Genomic DNA, 15,000 nt, shown 5'->3' with positions numbered 1-15,000 from the left:
GCCCTTTATCTGTAGTGTCATTTGCAAATATCTTCTCCCATCCGTGGGTTGCCTCTTTGTTTTGTTGACTGTTTCCTTTGCTGTGCAGAAGCTTTTTATCTTGATGAAGTCCCAAAAGTTCAGTTTCGCTTTTGTTTCCCTTGTCGTTGGAGACGTGTCTTGAAAGAAGTTGCTGTGGCTGATGTTGAAGAGGATACTGCCTATATTCTCCTCTAGGATTTTGATGTATTCCTGTCGCACATTGAGGTTTTTCATCCATTTTGAGTTTATCTTTGTGTATGGTGTAAGAGAATTGTCGAGTTTCATTCTTCTGTATATAGCTGTCCAATTTTCCCAGCACCATTAGGATCTCCACTGTAGAAACTACAGAACATTTATGAAAGAAATTGAAGAAGACACAAAAAGATGGAAAAACACTCCATGCTCATGGATCAGAAGAATAAACATTGTTAAAATGTCTATGCTGCCCAGAACAATCTATACATTCAATGCCAACCCAATCAAAATACCAATGGCATTTTTCAAAGAGCTGGAACAAACAATCCTAAAATTTGTATGGAACCAGAAAATACCCTGAATAGCCAAGGAAATGTTGAAAAAGAAAAATAAAGCTGGGGGCATCATGTTGCCCGATTTCAAGCTATATTACAAAGCTGTGATCAGCAAGACAGCATGGTACTAGCACAAAAAGAGGCACATAGATCAATGGATACAGAATAGAGAGCCCAGATATGGACCCTCAACCCTATGGTCAACTAATCAACAAAGCAGGAAAAAAATATGCAATGGAAAAAAGACAGTCTCTTCAATAAGTGGTGCTGGGAAACTTGGACAGCTATATTCAGAAGAATGAAACTCAACCATTCTCTTACACCATACACAAAGTATTTTCTTTACAATAATGACTTCCATCCTCATTCCAAACCACACTGTGTTTTGAGGATAGAAAATTCTCTATCCTCTCTCTTTCCCCCAGTATTGTCCATTTTGGTAGTGTCCCCACTTCCCATGTATACAGAAGACAGAGGATGTATCTAGTTGCTATTGCCCACTGCTCTCTAACCCCCCATCCCTCAATGCCCACACATATCCACACCCACACAAACACTCCACCATGGGCAATTCTTTTGAAGGCCTGAAGAACAGACCGGGAAGGAGAGGTCTTAAGCAGGAGAACATAGTGGCATGAATTCTCTGCACTGAGTTTGGACTTGTCCTTGGTCCAAGGGGAAGACTGAGAAGTCAAGACTCTGAGAATTTCTGCAATTCACATGTATCCCTGGGGCTTTGGTAGGTGACTCTCAGTACATAGTTCTGCCTGAAAGAAGGCTAGAGCTCTCTCTGATATCTCAGGATCAGCAGTGCTTGAGCAGTGACAACCTGAGAGTGAAAATGAAGGCACATATTAAAGAGGGCATGTACTGAATGGAGCACTGGGTGTTATACGCAAACAATGAACACTACATCAAAAACTAATAATGTAATGTATGGTGATTAACATAACATAATAAAATTAAAAAAAAAAAAAGTACATTTGAAACACTCACTTAGATAGAGGTCTTTGGGGGCTAGCTGTTTGCATTGTGTACACTCAGCCAAGATCTTGTTTGCCCCATTCCAGGAAGTTTAGGCCTTATATTTAGCAACAAGCTGCTTAACATAGAAGAAGAACAGAGAGGGATGGGTATTATTCATACCACATTATTAGCCTTATTTGCAGACAAATCAGTGAAGCCCACACAGACTAAGAAGTTTCTGCATTTGTTTAATAAATTAGTGAATGAGATGAGTATTGAACCCACTTAGAAATGAGGCCCAATGTTTCCAATTAATTCCCTCAACAAAAATTTACTGTAGACCGTCTGTGGGTCAGGCACTGCATAATAGTAAACAAAATTGGTTCATGTCCTCACAAAGCTTATAATCTAATGGAGGAGATAGGTAGTATAAAAGAAAACAAACCAAGATAAATCTATTGTATATAGCAGCAAGTAAAATCATAGTAAGAAGAATATGATATAATAACATAAAAGGAACATGTTGTAGATACAGTGGTTGGCACTCAGCACCCATTTTAAACTTCCTCTGGTATAGCTTCTATCCTGCAGAGGCTAGAAAACTTCCAGTCAGGGTTTTGGAAGTTCTGAGATGTTGAAGGCAAAAATGAGGCTTCTTGGGCTATTGTGCCATAAAGCTTAATTGAAGAGAAATCTAGTATGTTTTTTTCTGCATTGTAATTCCAGAATCTAGTCACTTGCTTTGTAGAAGTTGAGGGGATGTGGCAGTTGGTTGTAAATTCAGTTCATTGATGCCATGACTGTAGCAGTATGATCTTGAGGTCAGTACCAGTAATGGCCTTCTGATTCTCCATCTTCCTAACTATGGCAGAGGCAGTGAGTATCCTGGCTGGGTAGCTAGCTGCTCTTGTTCTGGGAGTAATTGCTGGTGGTCTATCTGACTGCTTAACCTCTAGAGCTTTCTGAAAATTTTCTCTAATAAATCTATTTTTGATTAAAATGTCCAGAGCTGTTTTGTATTTCCTCCTGTAATTGAGGCTTAACTGATAAAGGGGACTCATTTAGATTCATTTTTATTAGCAACAGCATTTCTGAGGACATGGCTTTTATGTTGATAAATGAGGAATGAGTAGGAGTTAACCAGGTAATAACTGGGTAATAGGACCTCTCAGGCAGGGGAAACAGCACAGGCAAAACCCTGACACTGGAAATAAAACTTCTCTAAAGTACTGAAGATAAGGCAGGGTGACTGGACTGTATGGGGGCAGAAAGGTCTCATGGTGGATGATGCTAGAGAAGTACTTAGAGTATCATATTAGGACAAATGATTTGAGATTTCTCTAAACATAAGAGTTGGTAACTGAAGACATGAAAAGAATGAGGGTAATAAAACATTTTTATTTGAAAAAGATGTCTCAAGTTGATTTTAAAAACTAGATTTAGAAGGAGCAAAAATGGTTGCAGGGAATGCAGTTAGAATACTATTGAAATAGTCTAGGTGAAAGTTGATGGTGATACAGAGTAGGGAGATTGTAAGTAAGAAAGACAAACTGGCAGATTTAAGATACAGTTAAGTAGTGAAACTGGCAGAACAATAAGGCAGAATGATTTCTTTTCCCACTTCCTTTTAATCCCACACCCAAATCTTAGATGTTAATACAACTTGACAAAGACCAGCCCAAATCAAGCCAGCCAGGGAAAGAAAACAGTATTTGTTCCGACAGACAGTGATTTTTATTTTTCTCCCAGGTTACAGCCTCATTCCCCTAGTATTGAGCGTCCTCATTTCTGACCAATCTATACTGACTGCTTTTCAGAAGAGCAAGGTGATAGGAGGAGCTAAGGAAATCTTCTGTCCAATAATGCATAATATGTTCTCTATTTTTGTCCTTTTCTAGACATCAGTCTCTTATTTCTATTTGTTAATTATTCTGAAATATGTACTACTTTTCCATTTTTTTCCAAATATAATAAATATGCCTAATACCAATACCTCTGCCCAGCCAGGATACTCGCTGCCTCTGCCATAATTAGGAAGTAGGTGCAGGTACTGCTTAAACACTTCATATATATTAATACAGTTAGTTTATTTCTTGCAGCCACCTAAATGTTAATGCAACTATTTCCCCTATTTGAGAGATAAGGTAACTTACCCAGATTCCCAGATAAAAATAAATGAAATTTAATCTGAGATAGTTTGATACCATGCTTTTAAATATTACTGTACCTGATTAATATAAGTTAAGAAGAAATATCTACAAAGTGTGTAGTTCTTACCTGGAAATAAGAGCTACTGTTAAATATGAATTTTAAAGTTTAAATATTTTAGGTATTGTTTGTTTTTTTAAAAAAGCATATAAAATAAAATTCTGTAATTAAATTTCTAATCCATAATTTCATTTTTAAGTCAGAAGTATCATCATCTGTCCTGTGGAGAAAAATAAACTTATTTTTGAAATATTAGCATATTTAAGTCTAAGATCCATTAGTAGAGTCCTCACTACGAATGTTTCTAGCAGTGATAATTTGCTATTGCTCTAAATACTACTCTTTTGTCACAGATTATTTTTGGTACAGTTAGCACATTATTAACCATTCCTGTCATACTCACTAGGTCACATACATGCACACAATCACAATACAGGGCTGTATGGAGAAAAAAAAAAAAAAGTGAGCTATTTTGTGAGACCAGGTCTCCAGTGCATGAAAGTTCATCTAGAGCTTGGAGCCAAAATGAAATGGTCACTTGAAATTACAGTTTTCAGAGAGTGAAATATTTATGTTACCTCTTTCTTTTCAGTGCAGAAATGGTAACTGCAGACATTGTGAAATAGTGCCAAGAACTTTGGTTGGAAAGTTAGAAGACTAATCTCTTGCTCTTCCACAAAATACTATTTAGGCAGCTCTTCTTTAATATCCATGGATCTCAATTCCTGTATTTCTAAAATGAGGGGCTGGAGCCAGATGATGTCCAACACTAATATATTTAGTTATCAATTAGAGATTTAACTCTCAGAATAAGCACTAAAAGAGTCCCTGCATAATTACAGACTGCAGTTATAGAGGATGCTCCAATCATGTGATATTCACAGAGAAAATACTTTGCATCAATTAGGATTATCATTAGCAATACTTAAAATTGCTTTACACAAATTTGTCTTTATATATTTTGAGACCTTATTATCAATTGTGTACACATTTAAAATAAATACTTCCTTCTGGGAATAGATATCACTATTTAATAACTCTCTTTTTGTTTGAAAATGCTTGGTCTTATAGAAAAATCTGCATTAATTTTACATTAATATAACTATACAAGCTTGTGCTTGACAATTATCTCTGCCAGAGATGCATCTTTTGCAATTTGTTTTCAATATTTTTGTTAAGTATATGTTAAGCTATGTCTCATGTAAGAAAACGTTGGATTTTTTTAAAAAGCAAATCTCAAAACAATTGCCTTTTAAATATATTGTTTTATCCATTTACTTTTACAATAAATACTCATATATTTGGATGCATATCTATCACCTATTTTTGTGATTTTATTTGTTCTGATATTTCCATTTTTTTCTCTTTTCTTGTGTTCTTGTTTCTTTTTGTTTGTTTGTTTTTAAAGATTTTATTTATTTATTTGACAGAGAGAGAGAGCATAAGCAGGGGGAGCAGGAAAAGGAGAAGCAGGCTCCCCACTGAGCAAGGAGCCCCACACAGGGCTTGATTCCAGGACCCTGGGATCATGACCTGAGCCAAAGGCAGTCACTTAACCAACTGAGCCACCCAGGTGCCCCTCTCGTGCTCTCTTGTATTTGTTAATAAATTTATCATTCCATTTTTACCTGAACTAGTTTGTTGTACTCAACATTCTTATTAGATATATCCAATATTTTTTATTATTCTTTTCATGGTGAATCTAGATCGCTTACCTTGCACATCATTCAGACTTTCCTTAATGAGAATCTGTTAGTGGGAAACTCCCACAGATTTGTCTGAAAAATATCTTTATTTTACCCTTTATATTAGTTTTTTAGGGCTGCTACAACAAAGAACCACAAACTGGATGGCTTAAAAAACAGAAATTTATTATTTCACAGATTTGGAAACTAGAAGTCTGAAATCAAAGTACCTGAAGGGATGGTTCTTTCTGTTTGCTCTGAGGGAAGGATCTGTTCCAGGACTCTTGGGTTGCCCCTACAAGGCTGTCTTCTACCTAAATCCCTTGAAATACTCTTTATGTGCATCTGTCTCTGGACTTCAGGATTAATTATGGTTTATTCTGAGAGCATGTCTGAGAGAGGCTGCATCTGCTTGGTTATGTAAAAGGATGATTTCTTTCTGCCTTTGCAATCCTCAGCAGATTTTCTATTATGTATATCACATATTTTTTTTTAATCTTTATTCAATAAAAAACTGTTTTCTTTCTCTTGTTTTGTAGAGAAATTTTCTAGAATTTTAATTTTATTTCCCCAACAATACATAGTCAACCTTCTCAGTCTATGCTCCATGTCTCTTAACCTCTCTTCATGTATATTTTTTCCTTCTCTCTTTGCAGCACTATGGAAATTTTTTTTCATTTTTTTCAGTTTTGTTGAGATATAATTAACATATAATATTACATAAGTTTAAGGTACGTAACATAATTTTTATATTTGTTTCACTTTATTTTTTATTTTTAAATTTTTATTTAAATTCTAGTTAGTTAACATACAGTGTAATATTAGTTTTAGGTGTACAATATAGTGATTCAGCACTCCCATACAACACCCCATGCTCATCACAACAAGTGCCCTCCTTAATCCGTATCACTTATTTAACCCACCCCCCAACCCTCCTCCACTCCATTAGTTTATTTTCTATAGTTAAGAGACTATTTCTTGGTTTGCTTCTCTCTCTCTTTTTTCCCCTTTTGCTCATTTGTTTTATTTCTTAAATTCCACGTAAGAGTGAAATCATATGGCATTTGTCTTCCTCTGACTGACTTATTTCATTTAGCATGATACTCCCTAGATCCATCCATATTGTTGCAAATGCCAAGATTTCATTCTTTTTTATGACTGAATAATATTCCATTCCACATCTTCTTTAGCCATTCATCAGTTAATGGACACTTGGGCTGTTTCCATAATTTGGCTATTGTAGATAATGCTGAGCTACTTCTGAAGCTAACCATTTATCTCTTTGGCTATGTCTAGTCTGCTTTAAACCTACCCTTTGAATCTTTTTCAGTTAGTACCTGTATTTGCTTTTGCAATGTATTTTCTTTTCAAGCTTGCTTTTTCAGTAGTTTTCCTCAAATATTTTCAAGTTGCTTTTTAATTTTTTAGAAAATAACAACAATAGTCTCTTTTCCCCTTATATTCTGTTTCTGCTAATTCCAGTGTAATTGTTAGATCTGTTACTTCAATATTTATATACATTTTCAATTCAGCTAATTTCTTTGTGGCTTAGAAATATTTTATGTTAAATTCCTTATTTTCTTTTGAGAATAATATTTGTGAGAATTCCTTCAGAATTCTGTGAAAATTAAGGTGTATTTCTCCAGAGAGAATTTCTATTTCCATCAAGAAACCAGAGGCCTATTGGGCAGATACATGTTTAATTTACTGCTTGTTTTTCTAACCTCCTGAGTATTAAAAAATTTGGGCTGTATACTAAATATCTATTACCACAAAAATTAGCAGAGTACAATGTTTCTGAAGGTTAATAATCTGGGAATGAGATGTTTTCTGGAGCCACAGAGATCTCAGGCTTGCCTGGTGCTGGAGAATCTGCTTATAAAAAAAGCTCACTCACTTGGCTGTAACATTTCTTTGACATGTACTTCTCCATAGAGCTGATCTCAACATAGAATTTAACTTCCAGTGTGAGCAATCTGAAAGGGAAGAGGAAAAATCTGGACTTTGAAATCACAGACCATCACTTTCCCTTTATCCTATTTATTAGAAATCACTAAATCTAGCCTATCATCAAGGGGAAAGGAGTTAGGTCCTACCTCTTAAAAGGAGGAGTATCAAAAAATTTATGGGCACATATACAGTAGATTGTGAATTCAGCTGAAGGCTGATTAGTCATTTCACTTCTCAGGCACAGTTGTTTTCCTTGCTGTGCTCTGTACCAAGGCAGGTTTTCTTGCAGTCATTTAAGAGAAGAGAGTGGTTGATGTTGGGCTTGATGTATATTTAGACTGACAGCATGGCCCTTTGAGATCACGTATTAGACTTTCCCTTTGGTCAAATCCTTGGTTTTGTCGTATTATACTCACATTTTGTTAAATTATTAAAACTACAGCTCACTTCCAACAGTTTGGAAAATGTTCTTAGGCAAAAGGAATGTTCCATTTCTATCTGAGTTTCTACATTCAGTTATATTTATCTAACATGTTATATCTCACCAGCTCTTCTATGCTTCCAAAATGATTTTGTGTTTTGAATAATCAAGCATTTTTAAGCTTTTTATTTTTAAATAATTTTAGAAATAAAGAAGCTGCTGAAATAATACAAAGAGACACAGGGCTTCCAGAAGCCCTCTGTAAATCCACTCCTCTGTAATAGCAGTGGAAAAAAAAAAAATGGCAAAATGCAAAAGTCAACTTTTACAGAACTCTGGAAATTAACCAAAGTATGCAGCAATCTGAGACTTATTTATTTAAGAAAATATCTCTGACCCTTAGTAAGAACAGCAGGAATTGTGGTGTTTTAACTTGACCTATTCCCTCAGCTTTGTGGTAGTCTTGAAAACCAGCAGCCTGCAACCATAATATAGCTCTGATAACCAGCAGCCTTATGGACACTGGAGGAAGCAGACTACCTTTGAATTTTTCATAAATTTCCATTTCTAGAGCATTGTCATTATTTGACCTTTCTCCCAGTTCCCTGGGAAACCTTCATTCACAAATGTTCATGTTATATTGACACATGAGTATTTCATTTTTTTCTCAGAGCAATTGCTAATGGCATTGCATTTTTACCTTCAGTTCCTACATGTTTGTTACTATTAAATAGAAATATAACTGATTTTCTTTTTTTTTTTTTAAGATTTTATTTATTTATCTGAGACAGAGATAATGAGAGAGACAGAGAGCACATGAGAGGGGGGAGGGTTAGAGGGAGAAGCAGATTCCCTGCCGAGCAGGGAGCCCGATGCGGGACTCGATCCAGGGACTCCAGGATCATGACCTGAGCCGAAGGCAGTCACTTAACCAACTGAGCCACCCAGGCGCCCCGAAATATAACTGATTTTCATATGTTGACCTTTTGTTCTAGAAATTTGGGAACTCACTTATTTGTTCTTAGGGGTTTTTTGATGACTCTTAGTTTTTTTTCTTAATGTACACAATCATAACATATGTAAATATGGACAGTTGTATTCTTTTTTTTTTTTTTTTGTCGATCTATCTGCCTTGTTTTCCTTTTCTTGATTTATTGTTCTGGCTAAGGCTTATAGATCAATGGACAAAAATAGAATCTAGAAATGTACCCACATATTCACAGTTATTTGAAGTCCCACAAATTCCCCAAAATAATGTATGACAAATGAAATACCTAGTAGGGTGTTGGGACAGCTATATAATCACATAGTAAAAGTAAACTTTGACCCCTATCCTACCCTACACAAAAATTATCTTGAGCTGAGATTAGAGTCCTAAACATAAAATCTAAACATGTGAAGCATCTGGGAGAACAACTAGGATACTATGTTGTCCATCTTAGGGTAGCAAAAATTTACCTGAGAGGACACAGAAAGCATTAACCATCCTGGAAACAAATTGATAAGTTAGACCTCATCAGATTTTTTTAACTACATGAAAATTTAACAACAAAAAAATGAACATACAAGCCACAATCTGAGAGAAACTATTTATAATACGTATGTCTATCAGTTTGTTTCCCAGAGTCCAGAGTCTCTCATGGTTTGTCTCCCTATCTGATTTCTTCCCATTCAGTTTTCCCTCCCTTCCCCTATGGCCCTCTGCACTATTCCTTATGTCTATCAAATGATTTGGATCTATAAGAACAAGAATACTCATTAATAAGGAGACATACAACCTACTTAAAATGGGCAAATTTTAAATAAAAGTCAAATTTTAAATTCAAAATTAAAAAAAGATTTTAAAAGAATGGTTACAAAGAATATATACATGCAGATGATAAGCACATGAAAAGGTGCTTATTGATATTCATTAAGACATTGAAAAATAAGATCATAATAAGGTATTTCATACCCACTAAAATTGCTAAATTTAAGAATACTGATTTTACCAAATGTTGGTGATACTACATGAATAAGCAAATTTATGATGATAAAAATCAGAATAGTGTTTACTTCTGGGGTGGCAGAGTCTTGTCTAAAAAAGGAAGCAGAAAGAAACTTTCTAGGATAAGGAAAATATTTTATATTTTGATTGAGGCTTGGATTTTGTTGGTGTAGGCTTGATAAAAATCATCAAACTTTATCCTTAAGACTTGTGTATTTCACTGTATGTAAATTTTACCTCAATAAAAGTAATAATGAAAATATGATCTATACACACGTAGCATAAATATCACATATACCAATGTGAAGTAAAATTGGTTTCTCTTCAGTTTCTCTTAAAACTAATTATGGGTATGGGAGACCAAACAATGATGGCATGGCAGTGTGTGGGGATAGTGACAGGGAATGGCAGCTCTTTCAGGATTCTAAAATACAGATCAGAGAGTCAAAAGCTGGGACCACAGGTTCACTAGAGGAAGGTTTGTTTCTGGTTTAGATTTGGAGAATGGTCCAGATGGTGCAGATTGCCCTGAAGTGTCTCTGACCCCTATTTAAATTAGTAAACAAAGTAAAAATAGTTCTTGTGGATAGCAAAAAGATTTAAAATTGACTAAGAATCTGGGTTAACTGTGATCATTAACTAACTTCTTAACTTGAAAATTCCCTTAAAGGAGGTTACTTTCTACTCTTTTTTCCTAGCCTGGTCTCTCTGTGCATGCTCACACAACCCCCTACAGAGACCCCTTTATTGAGGACAGCCGGGTCATTCTTAAAGGTTTTACAGAGATCCTCCATGTCCCTTAAGACAAAGAAAGGCTGGGCATAGAGAATTTCACTCCACTTTCCCTGCCGTTTATAAAAGAAATTTAGCTGAAGTAAGGTGTTACAGTTAAGGCTCCCATTTAAAGGCCAAACCTCTCTGTCATCAAACTTACCTTGGGGCCAGAAGTTGCAGAAGATGAGTCTCTTCCTCTTTAAGGTCTCAGGGTCAAAGAGCGACCAGCGGCCTAGGATGCAACCCAGGGGAACTCGGGAGGAATTGTAGAGGTTGGGTCACCCATCTGTAAGAGACACATTGGGGGAGTTAGAGAGCTTGGCGTCCTGAGGTCTAAGCTCTTGGGATCAAAAGGAGAGGCATCCCTTTCCTATAAGGTTTGTACTGGAGCTGTCATGGCAGCCTTCCTCTGTGGGGGGTAGGGCTGTACCCGCAGTGCAAATGCATTATAATGAGTCTAGGGGTAACCCTGGGGCAGAGGCAGAAGAGGAGGGAGCATGCTCCTTACTAGCGGCTCTTGGTCTGGCAGCCCCAAGGTCTTGGAAGCCACAAGGTCAGGATGTTGTGCCCCTGGGCTTCTAATGTGTAACCTGTTTATCACCATCCTTGCCTTCCAGCTCATGTGTAACTAACTGCCTACTCTATCATTCCGCCCCCTCAAAAACTTGGGACTCTGAAATCTTTCAGGTCAAGGGATGAAGATTCCTTGGGGCATTCCTTCCACTGCTCATATCTAGCTTCTACCTAACAGAACTTCATTTTAGGCAGTCAGAATACTGTTCCTAACACTAGCCAATCTTCTGTGTCTCTCCTACTATGCTCTACTGAGAATGGATTCCTTGAGCTTGTTTCAGTAAACTGTAACTTCTAAAATATTTTCTTATCACAACGTTCATTTTGCTAAAATTTAAATGGTCCTTTGTAGGACTATAGTGTATTTGGAAGAAAAAAGATATTGAAGCTGACATTCAACCAAAAACTATTAATCAATAATCATCATTCACTGATTTCTGAATTAAAAATATTTAAGTATTCTTCCATTTGTTAGAGATAGAAAAAAAATGTTGCCTGAAAGTGAACTTTTATTATTGTTTTTGGTTTGCTTCTCCCATTTGAACCATTTTCACTGATGTTTTCAATTCAAGAAAATTTTATCAAACTTTGATTTGACAAGGTTTTTTTGTTTGTTTGTTTTGTTTTCCAAATCTGTTTGTCTTAGACTTCTGAAACCAGTTATTTAGGAAAGTCTTAACACTTTACTTCTAATTAGAATGCTGCAGGCATGGAGTGTATCATGTAAATTGGTGTCTGTTGGTCAAATGGACGTGCTAATGATATATTACATCCATAGTAGCATGGCATTATTTCAAATATGTCAAATATACTGCAACTTTGTGATATCTGTGAAATTATATTTTGGGTGTTATGGAAAATGTCCATAAGATTTACATATATCCTGTTGTATTTGGTCTAACATAGCTTTAAATAAATACCTTATTGACTTGGGAAAGGTCATGTTACAAGTGCCCATGTAATTATCAAACTAACCAGTGGTAACTCAACTAGTACTATTTGCAATTTAAGGGCATATAAATAAGGAAAGCTCTTTTAATTTAATAAGGGGGGTTATGGTTGTAAAAACTGTATAATCACAGTTAATCCATAACATATCTACTTAAATGTATAAGTCATGCAGTATCACCTATGAGCCCTTCTCCTGAAGGAAGAAGTTTAAATCAACTGTCACATACTTAATTGTAAGTTCAGAGGTAATTCACTCAATTTTTATCACACACAGTTTAAAGACTTTAGCAATTTCATATGAAGAAAGCCACATCCTGTGGAACAGTGCCCAGTGTCTAGGTTAATCACAACAGCAACCTCTTCGGAGTGCGAAAGATTACAGAGTCATCTGGTTATAACACAGAACATTAGTGTTTCGATTCAGATGAAATGCAAGTCCAATTATACCTCTCAAAATTCAATAATCATATAAAAACTGATGGTGTGTAAGATGATGAGAAATAAAATTAACAAAATATCTTATCATGTTGAGGTTTAAATACTATTTAAGAAATAAGTACCTAGGGTTTATTATCAAGAAAGTGCCTTGGTAATACAAGAAAGTGGGTATGTAGGTATAAATTGGGCATTGAGATAACTAGCACTATGGAATTCCCCTGGGTGGTACATATTTCACCCAGGCTTCAGAACTGACCAGAAACCTGAATGAGTCAAAAGAGGACATGAAGGAAAAGGTGTTTGGTAATTTATATAATTATAGATAGCTAAACAAACTAGTTTAAGGGCATCTGGAGATCTGAAGACTTGTTACTTCTGCTGACAAGTTATTCTCCCACTGACTCTGTCAGTTCTGGAGAGTTAATCTTTTAGATCTATATCCTCAACACTTTATCTATTCTACAAATTAGATAGTAGGTTGCTTGGGGAAACCCCAAGATAGGAAAGTCTCACTCTTCTGCCATGCTGCATGAATCTTCCTGAGATAAGACCAATCTAAGCATCCTATTGATGAGGAAATGGAAGGCAAGCTGAGGACAAAGCAGAAGCTGAAACCCCACAACCACCCCCCCACCCCCCCACCCCCCTGCCATGGGATATATGTGACATTCTTCCTGTACTCCTGGTTGCCCTAAAGCTAAGGAAAGGAAAAACAAACAGTTAACTTGTAGAGATCATAATCCTGCAAGACCTGAGTCTCCCTCAGTTTACAAATGTCTTAGCAATTTACAAGAACAGAGCATTTCTATCAATGGCCTAGCTTCCAGAAGGGAATGTAGATACAATTAAATGTCCTTATAACCTGCAGCACATTGACAGATACTTGAAGCAGGCAAAGTGTAATGTTCCTCCAGGAAGTTCCCAACTATCATCATGTTAATGCCTTGCTAGAGAGGAAACCACCTTAACTTGACAATGGTAAGCCCTCCAGTATCCTGTGAATCTTCTTTAACATATGAAAAATCTTTCTCGAAACCTCTCTTTTTCCTTACTTCCCCCAACCCCATAGTATATAATCAGCCACCCCCCACAACTCCAGTGCAGCAGCTCTTTCTGCCCAAGGGTCCTGTCTCCGTGCTTTAATAAACCACCATTTTGTTCCAAAGATGTCTCAAGAATTCTTTCTTGGTCATCGGCTCCAAATTCCACTCTACCGAAACTTACGACCCCGTCACTATTGCAGAAAGTGACATCCTTGCTTTTATTATCATGGAAATTAGGTATGCCCGGCAACAGGCAACAATTTGAGTCAATAAACATGGCTTGTTTGTAGAGATGTTAATTTTTTCCCATGACATCACAATCTCACTGTGTTATATTTAAAATACTAATGACAGGGGAGCCTGGGTGGCTCAGTCAGTTAAGCGGCTGCCTTCGGCTCAGGTCATGATCCCAGGGTCCTGGAATCAAGCCCCGCACCTGACTCCTTGCTCAGTGGGGAGCCTGCTTCTGCCTCTCGTTCTCGCTCTCTCTTGCTATCTCTGTCTCTCTCTCAAATAAATAAAATAAAATAAAAAATAAAATACTAATGACAGTTTCAAAATCTAATACATTAAATTGTAGAGCTTCATTTGAAATATGTGGGTCTTGCCTTTGCTTACATTTCAAAAAGAATGTCAGTTTTCTCTTGTGTCAATTTGCTGCTAAATAAATATTTTCCCTTTCTCTTCCTAACTTCAGAACTGTAGGAATATCACTCTTTAAGGTATAAAATTCCCTTATTTTATTATACAAATATTTAAGACATATTAAAGTAATACACTGTAGATTTGTAATTTAAGAATAATCTTGCATTTACTTCATACCATTCTCAGAGTAACTCGGGGTGCCAGGAGATTGAGCATTTCCATGTGGGTGTAAGGAGGAACAACAGTAAGGTTAGATTTTTAGTTGGCATTGGTCTAATTTTTATAGCCCTTCACCCTTGTTTTAGGCTGACATTTATCTCTATGAGCTCTATTAGGAAAGGATTTGTTAATCAAATTAATAGTATACATAAAGTGAAATACTATTTCAAACTACTTAAGATAGTAAGTGTTTTAGAGCTCTTAAAGCACTTTTGAAGCTCACATTTGCTGTCAAATAATTGAAATGCTAATCTTAAATAGTTCTTATCTAAGCAGTAAAACAGTTTCACCAAGGGACTCTACAAAGTAAGGATTCTTCCCAAGACGTACAGAAGAAACTTGATAGTCTTAAATTAAAATTGCGTTTAAAAAAAAAAAAAACTATAATCCAGGGTTTATACCAATTCAAAAAGGAATTTTCTCCAATTTTTATATTAAGTCTTTACTATATTGTCAAAATGAAACTATTACATACACACACATTGTTTTTTTTTTAATTTTTGTGTTTGATTTGATGTGATTGATTTGACCTTGGTGTTTTATAGTATTATAGTATAGGATATGATATTTATGACACTGAACTACATTT

This window comes from Mirounga angustirostris, unplaced genomic scaffold (assembly GCF_029215605.1).
Source record: "Mirounga angustirostris isolate CCGP_5_RB_7025 unplaced genomic scaffold, mMirAng1.0.hap1 SCAF_1, whole genome shotgun sequence".
Classification (NCBI taxonomy): Eukaryota; Metazoa; Chordata; class Mammalia; order Carnivora; family Phocidae; genus Mirounga; species Mirounga angustirostris.
This window is presented reverse-complemented; position numbering follows the sequence as displayed.